Here is a 12,198-nt window from a genome sequence, read left to right on the forward strand (position 1 = left end):
ACAATGTCCTAAGGAAAAAGAAAATATCTGGTAATGTAGAAGTAAGGCTCAGTAGAGAGGATCAAAGTTTTAAAAAATTTGATTTGACTGCTTCAACTAAGCTCACAAAACAATTTGATTAATTTAAAATTACTTTGTCATGAATCACATTCCATTGTGTGTAGCGATTGTGCCTCCCCTCATTGAACCCCTCAGATCTGACAGTCACACTGAGGCCTTTCAGGGGTTAATTAGCGGTTAGAAAGAATAAAATACATACTCCCCTTATCCATTTGCTCATGGAGAGGCCGTCGCGGCCATCTTGATTGAAGACAACTTGCCAAATCTGAGATGATGATGGTGATGTCTTACGTCAGCACGCATGAGATTTGGCAAGTTTTCTTCAATCAAAATGGCCATAATGGCCTCTCTGCAAGCAAATGGATGAGGCAAGTATGTATTTTTTTTAATCTCCATTTCAGGAAGAATTGATTTGTTACCACAAAGCGCGAGCAAATTCGGCATTGTGACAAATCATTTTTCCACTTCAGATACTTTGATTCTCTCAACACTACTGCTCAGTCACAATGGCATATCATAGGCAGGATCCCATCCATTGTAGAGCAGTGTAATGTGTAGTGAGGCCCACCCCCTCACCCCTTAGGCCGCTCTGGAAGTGGAGGCAATCACTCCTGCTCAGATTCTAGGACAGGTTGCTAGTGGCCATTTTAAATAATTCCCATAGAATCCCTTTAACAACACTGTTACGCCGCAAAAGTGGCGCCTTTAATTTTTGACTTTTATCACTTCTTGATAAAGAAAAGTGGTGGAGCTTAGTGGGAGGAGTGACGCCTCCCACTGCCCACTAGATTTACTATAATTTACTCCAGAAACTGGCATAAATTATAGCTCAAATCAACGACAGCCACTAGTTGGAGTAGATTTGAGGTTCTGGCATTTAATTGCCAGAGATGCACCGAATTTATCACAAGGCATCTCATGCCTCTTAAAAGGGACATCTCATTACAGAGCACAGTGGATCAAGACTGGTGTAAGAATATTCTCCCGCTAAGTCTACTTGACTTCTGAGGTAATGAAATGCTGCATTTTGTTATGTCATGGTGGAGGAGGAGAGGAAAATCGATAAGGAATAAACACAAGAATTAGTATTAAAAAAATAAAAACATATAGAAAAAATAAATCTGTCACCTCTGGGTTACGACATCATTGATGTAAAAAATAAAAATTAGCCATCATATAGTACATGACAACAGCTTTCTAACAAAGCTAGAACTGAGCAGTTCGACTAGCTCAGTGAGGCAGACAAGAAATACTGTAAGGAAAAGAACAAACAGAAGGTGGCACTATTAAATACATTTTATTTAATAGCTCACAAGCTATACAAAATTTTTAATTACATACAATTACAAAAGTATTCAGATCCAGGTGCTGGTTTGAAAAATGTAGAATATGTTTTGTGACACAACCCCTTTAACTTCTTCAGGACACATGACATACCGGTACGGCATGTTGTCCTGGTACTTAAGGAGGCATGACATACCGGTACGTCATGTATAGTTCTGATCACCGCCGCCCGGCGGGTGGTGATCGGAACCCGGTGCATGCTCAAATCATTGAGCAGGCACCTTGGCTAAATGCGCGGGGGGGTCCCGTGACTCCCCCATGTTGGAGATCGCCGCAAACCGCAGGTCAATTCAGACCTGCGGTTTGCGGCTTTTACCTGTGGTTGTGGCGGTGATCGGCCGTGCCATCGGGTTCCCATGCGGCTGTAGGGGGGACCCGATGGCATGGAAGGCAGTGCGATGCCTTCCTTAGGCATCTGCGCTGCCTTCCGGTGACGAGCCTGTGAGATCCAGCCCCCTCATACAGCCAATGCATTCCAATACAGAAGTATTGGAATGCATTGTAAAGGAATTAGAACCCCAAAAGTTGAAGTCCCAAAGTGGCACAAAAAATAAAGTGAAAAAAAGTTGAAAAAATAAAGTTTCCCCCCCAAAAAATTAAAAGTTTCAAGTAAAAATAAACAAAAACGTCATTTTCCCCAAATAAAGGTAAAAAATAGGGGGAAAAAAGTATACATATTAGGTATCGACGCGCCCGTATCAACCAGCTCTATAAAAATATCACATGACCTAACCCCTCAGATGAACACCGTTATAAATAAAAAATTAAAACTGTGCTAAATAAACCATTTTTTGTCACCTTACATCACAAAAAGTGTAATAGCAAGCGATAAAAAATTCAAATGCACCCCAAAATAGTGCCAATAAATCCGTCATCTCATCCCGCAAAAAATGAGATCCTACTTAAGATAATCGCCAGAAAACTGAAAAAACTATGGCTCTCAGAATATGGAGACACTAAAACATGATTTTCTTTTTGTTTAAAAAATTATATTATTGTGTAAAACTTACATAAATAAAAAAGAAGTATACATATTAGGTATCTCCGCGTCCGTATCGACCGCCTCTATAAAAATATCACATGACCTACCCCCTCAGATGAACACCGTAAAGAAATTTAAATAAAGCTAAATAAACCATTTTTTGTCACCTTACATCACAAAAAGTGCAATAGCAAGTGATCAAAAAGTCACACACACCCCAAAATAGTGCCAATCAAACCGTCATCTCATCCCGCAAAAATCATACCCTACCCAAGATAATCGCCCAAAAACTGAAAAAATTATGGCTCTCAGACTATGGAAACATTAAAACATGATTTTTTTTGCTTCAAAAATTAAATCATTGTGTAAAACTTACATAAATTTAAAAAAAAGTATACATATTAGGTATCGCAGTGTCCGTAATAACTTGCTCTATAAAAATATCACATGACCTAACCCCTCAGGTGAATACAGTAAAAAAATAAAAATAAAAACGGTGTAAAAAAAGCTGTTTTTTGTCACCTTACATCACAAAAAGTGTAATAGAAAGCGACCAAAAAGTCACACGCACCCCAAAATAGTGCCAATTAAACAGTCATCTCATCCTGCAAAAATCATAACCTACCCAAGGTAATCGCCCAAAAACTGAAAAAATTATGGCTCTCAGACTATAGAAACACTATAACATGATTTTTTTGGTTTAAAAAAAAACTGCCCGTACAGCAGTTTACGACCACATATGGGGTGTTTCTGTAAACTACAGAATTAGGGCCATAAATATTGAGTTTTGTTTGGCTGTTAACCCTTGCTTTGTAACTGGAAAAAAATATTAAAATGGAAATCTGCCCGAAAAGTGAAATTTTTAAATTATATCTCTATTTTCCATTAATTCTTGTGGAACACCTAAAGGGTTAATGACGTTTGTAAAAATCAGTTTTGAATACCTTGAGGGGTGTTGTTTCTAGAATAGGGTCATTTTTGGGTGGTTTCTATTATGTAAGCCTCGCAAAGTGACTTCAGACCTGAACTGGTCCCTAAAAATTGGGTTTTTGAAAATTTCTTAAAAATTTCAAGATTTGCTTCTAAACGTCTAAGCCTTGCAACATCCACAAAAAATAAAATATCATTCACAAAATGATCCAAACATGAAGTAGACATATGGGGAATGTAAAGTAATAACTATTTTCGGAGGTTTTACTATGTATTATAGAAGTAGAGAAATTGAAACTTGGAAATTTGCAATTTGTTAAAAAAAAATTGGTAAATTTGGTATTTTTTATAAATAAAAATGATATTTTTTTTTTTTACTTCAGTTTACCAGTTTCATGAAGTACAATATGTGACAAAAAAACAATCTCAGAAAGGCCTGGATAAGTCAAAGCATTTTAAAGTTATCACCACTTAAAGTGACACTGGTCAGATTTGCAAAAAATGGCTAAGTCCTTAAGGTGAAATAAGGCTGTGTCCTAAAGGGGTTAAATACAATAACATATGTAAAGAAGACCTGCTGTTGACTCCAGATCTGTAATTTGTATGTGCATACTCCCATAAATGAGCTGTGGAATGCATAAAAAGGACTTCTCCTGAAGTCATCTGTCATGTGCTCATGCACAGGAGTCCTTCAATGCATTATATGGCCGCTTTGTAGGTGCACAGTGGAGGAATGGGGGGTGAGAATCAACATACTAATTACTGATCTGGATTTAAAAGCAGGTTTTTATACCTTATTACTGCACTTATTAGGGCTTGCTGGAGGTGACACAGATTCCTTTAAAGTCTCTAGACTACAACAACTTGTTGCTGCAAATAGATCAGGGTGAGAGAAATGAGGAATAGCAATAATGTAATTAACCCATTTCTGACGCAACTATTTTCTATAATTTTTTATTTACATTTTTTACTCCCTGTCTTTCCAGAGCCATAACTTTTTTTTTTTTTTTACTTTTCCATTCACATACAGTTATGAGGGCTTATTTCTTGCAGGACAAGTAGTTTTTTTGTTTTTTTTTTCAGTGAGAAGCTAGAAAAAAAATCCAAATTGGTTGGAATTCTAAAAAAATCTAAGCAATTCCGCCATGTTTTGTGATTTTCAATTTTACAACATTCCCTATGAAGTACAATTGGGTGGAGTTGTAAAAGAAAATGCAATTCCATGTTTTGGGATTTTCATTTTTTCAACATTACCTATGAAGTAACACTGGCATGTTAACTTCATTCTGAGGGTCACTATGATGGAAATGCTACCATACTTTATAGTATGTATTTTCTTGTGTTTTAATACTTTTACAAAGTAAAAACTTAGAGAATTTTTTTCAATTGCCATATTCTGACTCCCTTAACTTTTTTATATTTATGTCCATGGAGCTGGTGAGGGCTCATTTTTTGAGAGGTGATCTGAACTTCACTATGCCAGGCCTTCAGAAGTCCCAAGGCTGCCAGAGGAGGAAAATAGCACAACATTCCCAGGAACAAATGACCATGGCATCTGAGTGGTTAAAAGTTTGTGATCAGTGTTACTGTCTATCATTGTGTCATGAGGAATCTGCTGTGTAAAGCAGTGGCACTCAGCGGCTATGGCACTCGTTCAGCTCCTGAGCAGGTGCCATCTTTAACTCCTTCCTAAATTCAAGAAATCCAAAGCAAGCACCATAGCCACTGGGTGCCTGCTGTTTCATACAGCCAACCGTAGACATTTAACCCATCAGATGTCATGGTCCAATATGCTAAAACCCATGCTTCCAGGACAAGAACCCTTTCCCCCAGTGGAGATCAGGGAAATCATTCTATGCTGATAATGAGCCTGAGCCTGTACTAGGCTTCTAGTGTGATTATCTATATAATTACAGTGCGGGCCAGCAGATGGCAGCACTAAACTGTAATACACATATTTACATATAGAATAATGGAGCAAATTCCAATATTCTATACAAATTGCAAAAAAAGTTTCCCCCCTTCCCCAAAATAAAAATATAAAAAAAACTATTTTAAAACATTATATCATGGACATTGCTACATGCAAAAACACCTGTACTATAAAAAAGTATTCCATATGTTGAATGGCATAATGGAAAAAAAAATAACAATATACAAGTCAACCTTTTTTCAACAGTTTGCTTCCCCAAAAAATGTAATAAAAAGTTATACACACTCCAAAAATGGTATTATCAAAAACTACATATCATTCTGCAAAATGAGCCTCCACACATCTCCATAGATATAATGGTGGTCAGAAAACGGTGACGAGAATACATTTTTTTTTTTCAAAAGTTTTAATCTAAGGAAAAATGTAAGAAACTATACAAGTGTGGTATCGCCATAATCATATTGACCTGGAGAATGAAGAGCACAAGTTACTTTTACTCCATAGTGAACACCGTAAAAAACAAACCCATAAAAAAGGCGATTTTTTTTTTTGTTCCACTTACACCCCATTTGCATTTTTTCCCAGCTTCCCTCTACATTGTATGCCACAATAAATAGTGGTATTAGAAAGTACAACTTGTCCCACAAAAAACAATCTTTCATGTGAAAGGGGTTAAAGATTCAACTTGTGCCCTACATGTGCATGTAGGTAAGGGGTTAAGTAATATGTTATGTAGTATTGACCTCTAATCTAAATTGGTAAGCAAGAAAAAAGTATATAGAGGAAAATTACTGTTTTGTGCAAGTCTCCTTTCTGGTCTCCATTTTCTTATAACCTACTGTACTAGAAAATACTAATAGATCAATAGACTATCTATAAAATTGTTTATAGTGTGTTTTTGAAATTGAGTATGTACCTCTTTGAAAAAAGGGACTTCTGTCTCTCTTCAGAAGAAACTTCAAGAATAAAATAAATTTCTAATATATGCTGTATACAGAGAAATGTGATGCAACTGATGTTTTTCAATTTGTGTCATTCTTCATCATAAAACTTAATGATTCCTAGCAGCATTTACAGTATTTTTCGCTCTATAGGTCACAACTGACCATAACACGCACCTAGGTTTTAGAGGAAGAAAAAAAGAAAAACTTTTTTTTTTTGGCAGACCTCAGATCAGTCCCCCCTAATGTTCATCAGGCCCCCAAATCAGACCTTCAATCTATATCAGATCTCATATTAGCCCTCCAATCTTCATCAAACCCCCAAATCAGACTATCGATCTTCATCAGACCCCCAAATAGACCCCCAGTGCTGTACTGTGACCTAATGTGTACTACGTCCTTATGCTGTATGCAGTGGGGCTCCCAGAGAAGGCAAAGGAGTAATATCAACACTAGCAGTGCTACATTTATCACTCCCTGGTCCTACTGTACTAATGAGCGCTTCCATATTTGAAGAACGTAATATTCACTTTATAAGACATACTGCCATTTTCCCCCACTTTTGCATCCTATATAATAAAAATACAGAATGTTAATTTTCTTGGTGGTAGATATGGATCTGTATGGTTAGATATGTCCATTATGGCAACAAGGTTGTCGTTATAATGGTATTTATCACAAATTAATAATTGTTAATTAATGAACTATATATATAGACAATGTCGCACTGGAGTGCCTACGGCCCACCAGTAAAATTTATTTTGGGGGCCCACCATATGGATACATAAAAATATTACCTGCTCACATAGCAGCAGCAAGATGCTACCAGATGATTGAATATGGAGGTCACTGCAGCAACTTTGAACTGGGCAGAAGAGGACACTGGCTAGCTTTCTTCTATACCTAGAAGTCATCTTAGCTATCTGATCGTGTCTATAATAATAAACTGGGGAGTTTATTTCATAATCTATCAAGTTTTTTATATGAACATAGGCTGGTTGAGGTGCTGTACGTTTAATATATGTATGAAGTGCAGTAAGTCTACTGTGCTAGGTGCAGGGGGTGGGAGACTAGGGGCCCACCTTGCTCAGGGGACCACCAGGGGATTCATCTGTACCCCTGTGGGCCAGTCTGAGCCTGTATATGAAAAACTGAATGTGCATGAGCTGAGAATGACAAAGTGTAAACTGTTAGTGGTGCTTAGTTAATGTTCACACAACTATGGTGATGCCCCTTTTATTTGGGATTCTGCAGTAGGGTATATGTTGAGGCAGGGTCCCATTAATATTGTATGCCCTCTCTCTCTGCTGCAGTATAGGATGCCACTCTGGCATCATAGCTATACTCCTGAATTATTAGCTGAGGTTAACTTCAAGGCATTACAGACAAACCAGTCAGGATGGGGTCATATGACCCGCATTCATCTTCTCTTACCTGCATTCTGATGAACAATTCATAAGGGATGAATCCCAAAAACTTAAAATTCACTAAAGTTTTTGTAAAATTCTTGACAAACTAGATTCAAGTGGAATTGATTCAATCATCATTTTTTCTAGAGTCAACTCCAAATGCAGTTCACTTTAAAGAATTATGGGCAAGTCCGTCGTAATGGGTCATATGGACCTCATTCATCTTCTCATCTTCCCTGTATTCCGATATTTTGGAAGATTCATATGGGACAAATTCCCAAAACTTCAGATTCGCTAGACACCAAAGTTATGGTAAAATTTACAACAAATTAGATTATTTTCCTTTAAATGTTTACTTTAAGACCTTTAGGGCTCATTATTGTATTAGAGCTTAGGTCCACTGAAGGATCTTATAATAGTCTGATTATGTCAATTTTTTTAAATTAATATCACAAAATAGAAAATGTATATTTTATTAATAAACAAGTTTTTGAATATTAAAACAGCAAGTGTAACATATAAAATATAAATCAGTCTTATTTGAGGTAAAATGGTTGTACAAAATAGATGTGTGGCACTTGATTGACGATATTTGCAAAGCCAGATTCCTGATATCATGGATAGTGAGTGAACTTCAATAAATTAACAAATGTTTGAAGATTATGGAAGTTCAAAAGTTTTCAGTTAAAGGAATGTTAATGTGAATCTTTGAATATTCTCAAATTGAATCTTTTTATTGAAAAATGTCATCAATAATTCAAATAAATATTGAACTTGGCAGAACTTCAAGGTGAGAGAAATAGATGTATTGACTCTTATCAGGAGCAGTTTTCAACCACTATTGAGGGAGCTGAAACACCTTGGAATGAATCTATTAACTTTGAAAATACTTTCAGCACAGACAATTCTTGTATTTCTCTGGATGTTGAGGATTTTTATAGTCAAGGTCTCTATGGCTTGCACATATATATATATATATATATATATATATATATATATATATCATTATGGTTTCTTATTTAATAGAGTGAATTGTCTTAAGGAAATGTAAAAGAACATTGCAGTTACATTATACAGTAAATTACATTATTGAAAAATGTGGAAAAGTTACTGCAATTCTTACCAAATGTTAGGGTAAAGATTGTCAGAGATGTCTGATATGAAATAGCTGATATGAATGGTTTCATGTGTGACATCTGGATCCTAGGGGCATTTTCTACAACAGCTATGTGTCCATTTTTGTTACATTTAACATAGCAACCACGCTGTTTGCGGACACTTCAGGTGTTCACTATATTAGATATCAATTTGAAAGTTGCAATTTTAAACATTGTATTGTTCGTCAAGACAAGGCAGAGATTAATGCATGTCATATGTGGAAATAGAAATATAGTCTTTAATTTATTACACATATTAATCTTAATGAGAAATTGATATATGATCTACATAAGCTACTGCAATGTTATTCCTGACAGCATTTCAATACTGTAATCTAGCGCTATATGATAGTTGTAGTATGTAGTTGTAATGGACTTTGTATGGATGTTCACACCCATCTGAATGGGGCTTGCACAAATAAACGGGCTGCTTCCAAAACAGACATATTTACATGAATGGAACTGATTTTCAATTGAAGAAAATTTGTACAATTCTGATGAGAGTGAATTTAACATAAAATGTTCAGCAAAAAAGAAATATGGCTTAACCACTTCAGCCCCGCTAGCTGAAACCCCCTTCATGACCAGAGCACTTTCTACACTTCGGCACTACACTACTTTCACCGTTTATCGCTCGGTCATGCAACTTACCACCCAAATGAATTTTACCTCCTTTTCTTCTCACTAATAGAGCTTTCATTGGGTGGTATTTTATTGCTGCTGACATTTTTACTTTTTTTGTTATTAATCGAAATGTAACGATTTTTTTGCAAAAAAATGACATTTTTCACTTTCAGCTGTAAAATTTTGCAAAAAAAACGACACCCATATATAAATTTTTCGCTAACGTTATAGTTCTACATGTCTTTGATTAAAAAAAAATGTTTGGGCAAAAAAAAATGGTTTGGGTAAAAATTATAGCGTTTACAAACTATGGTACAAAAATGTGAATTTCCGCTTTTTGAAGCAGCTCTGACTTTCTGAGCACCTGTCATGATTCCTGAGGTTCTACAATGCCCAAACAGTAGAAAACCCCCACAAATGACCCCATTTCGGAAAGTAGACACCCTAAGGTATTCGCTGATGGGCATAGTGAGTTCATAGAACTTTTTATTTTTTGTCACAAGTTAGCGGAAAATGATGATGATTTTTTATTTTTATTTTTTTCTTACAAAGTCTCATATTCCACTAACTTGCGACAAAAAATAAAAAATTCTAGGAACTCGCCATGCCCCTCACGGAATACCTTGGGGTGTCTTCTTTCCAAAATGGGGTCACTTGTGGGGTAGTTATACTGCCCTGGCAATTTAGGGGCCCAAATGTGTGAGAAGAACTTTGCAATCGAAATGTGTAAAAAATGACCGGTGAAATCCGAAAGGTGCACTTTGGAATATGTGCCCCTTTGCCCACCTTGGCTGCAAAAAAGTGTCACGCATCTGGTATCGCCGTACTCAGGAGAAGTTGGGGAATGTGTTTTGGGGTGTCATTTTACATATACCCATGCTGGGTGAGAAAAATATCTTGGTCAAATGCCAACTTTGTATAAAAAAATTGGAAAAGTTGTCTTTTGCCAAGATATTTCTCTCACCCAGCATTGGTATATGTAAAATGACACCCCAAAACACATTCCCCAACTTCTCCTGAGTACGGCGATACCACATGTGTGACACTTTTTTGCAGCCAAGGTGGGCAAAGGGGCACATATTCCAAAGTGCACCTTTCGGATTTCACCGGTCATTTTTTACACATTTCGATTGCAAAGTTCTTCTCACACATTTGGGCCCCTAAATTGCTAGGGCAGTATAACTACCCCACAAGTGACCCCATTTTGGAAAGAAGACACCCCAAGGTATTCCGTGAGGGGCACGGCGAGTTCCTAGAATATTTTATTTTTTGTCGCAAGTTAGTGGAATATGAGACTTTGTAAGGAAAAAAGAAAAAAAAATGAAAAATCATCATTTTCCGCTAACTTGTGACAAAAAATAAAAAATTCTAGGAACTCGCCGTGCACCTCACGGAATACCTTGGGGTGTCTTCTTTCCAAAATGGGGTCACTTGTGGCGTAGTTATACTGCCCTGGCAATTTAGGGGCCCAAATGTGTAAGAAGTACCTTGCAATCAAAATGTGTAAAAAATGGCCTGCGAAATCCGAAAGGTGCACTTTGGAATATGTGCCCCTTTGCCCACCTTGGCTGCAAAAAAGTGTCACACATCTGGTATCGCCGTACTCAGGAGAAGTTGGGGAATGTGTTTTTGGGTGTCATTTTACATATACCCATGCTGGGTGAGAGAAATATCTTGGCAAAAGATAACTTTTCCCATTTTTTTATACAAAGTTGGCATTTGACCAAGATATTTATCTCACCCAGCATGGGTATATGTAAAATGATACCACAAAACACATTCCCCAACTTCTCCTGAGTACGGCGATACCACATGTGTGACACTTTTTTGCAGCCTAGATGCGCAATGGGGCCCAAATTCCTTTTAGGAGGGCATTTTTAGACATTTGGATCCCAGACTTCTTCTCACACTTTCGGGCCCCTAAAAAGCCAGGGCAGTATAAATACCCCACATGTGACCCCACTTTGGAAAGAAGACACCCCAAGGTATTCAATGAGGGGCCTGGCGAGTTCCTAGAATTTTTTATTTTTTTGCATAAGTTAGCGGATATTGATTTTTTTTGTTTTTTTCTCAAAAAGTCTCACTTTCCGCTAACTTAGGACAAAAATTTCAATCTTTCATGGACTCAATATGCCCCTCACGGAATACCTTGGGGTGTCTTCTTTCCGAAATGGGGTCACATGTGGGGTATTTATACTGCCCTGGATTTTTAGGGGCCCTAAAGCGTGAGAAGAAGTCTGGAATATAAATGTCTAAAAATGTTTACGCATTTGGATTCCGTGAGGGGTATGGTGAGATCATGTGAGATTTTATTTTTTGACACAAGTTAGTGGAATATGAGACTTAGTAAGAAAAAACAAAAACAAACAAAAAATTTCCGCTAACTTGGGCCAAAAAAATTTCTGAATGGAGCCTTACAGGGGGGTGATCAATGACAGGGGGGTGATCAATGACAGGGGGGTGATCACCCATATAGACTCCCTGATCACCCCCCTGTCATTGATCACCCCCCTGGTAAGGCTCCATTCAGACGTCCGTATAATTTTTACGGATCCATGGATCGGATCCGCAAAACACATGCGGACGTCTGAATGGAGCCTTACAGGGGGGTGATCAATGACAGGGGGGTGATCAATGACAGGGGGGTGATCACCCATATAGACTCCCTGATCACCCCCCTGTCACTGATCACCCCCCCCAGTAAGGCTCCATTCAGATGTCCGCATGATTTTTACGGATCCATGGATACATGGATCGGATCCACAAAACACATGCGGACGTCTGAATGGAGCCTTACAGGGGGGTGATCAATGACAGG

Source organism: Bufo gargarizans, chromosome 4, assembly GCF_014858855.1.
Source record: "Bufo gargarizans isolate SCDJY-AF-19 chromosome 4, ASM1485885v1, whole genome shotgun sequence".
Taxonomy (NCBI): domain Eukaryota; kingdom Metazoa; phylum Chordata; class Amphibia; order Anura; family Bufonidae; genus Bufo; species Bufo gargarizans.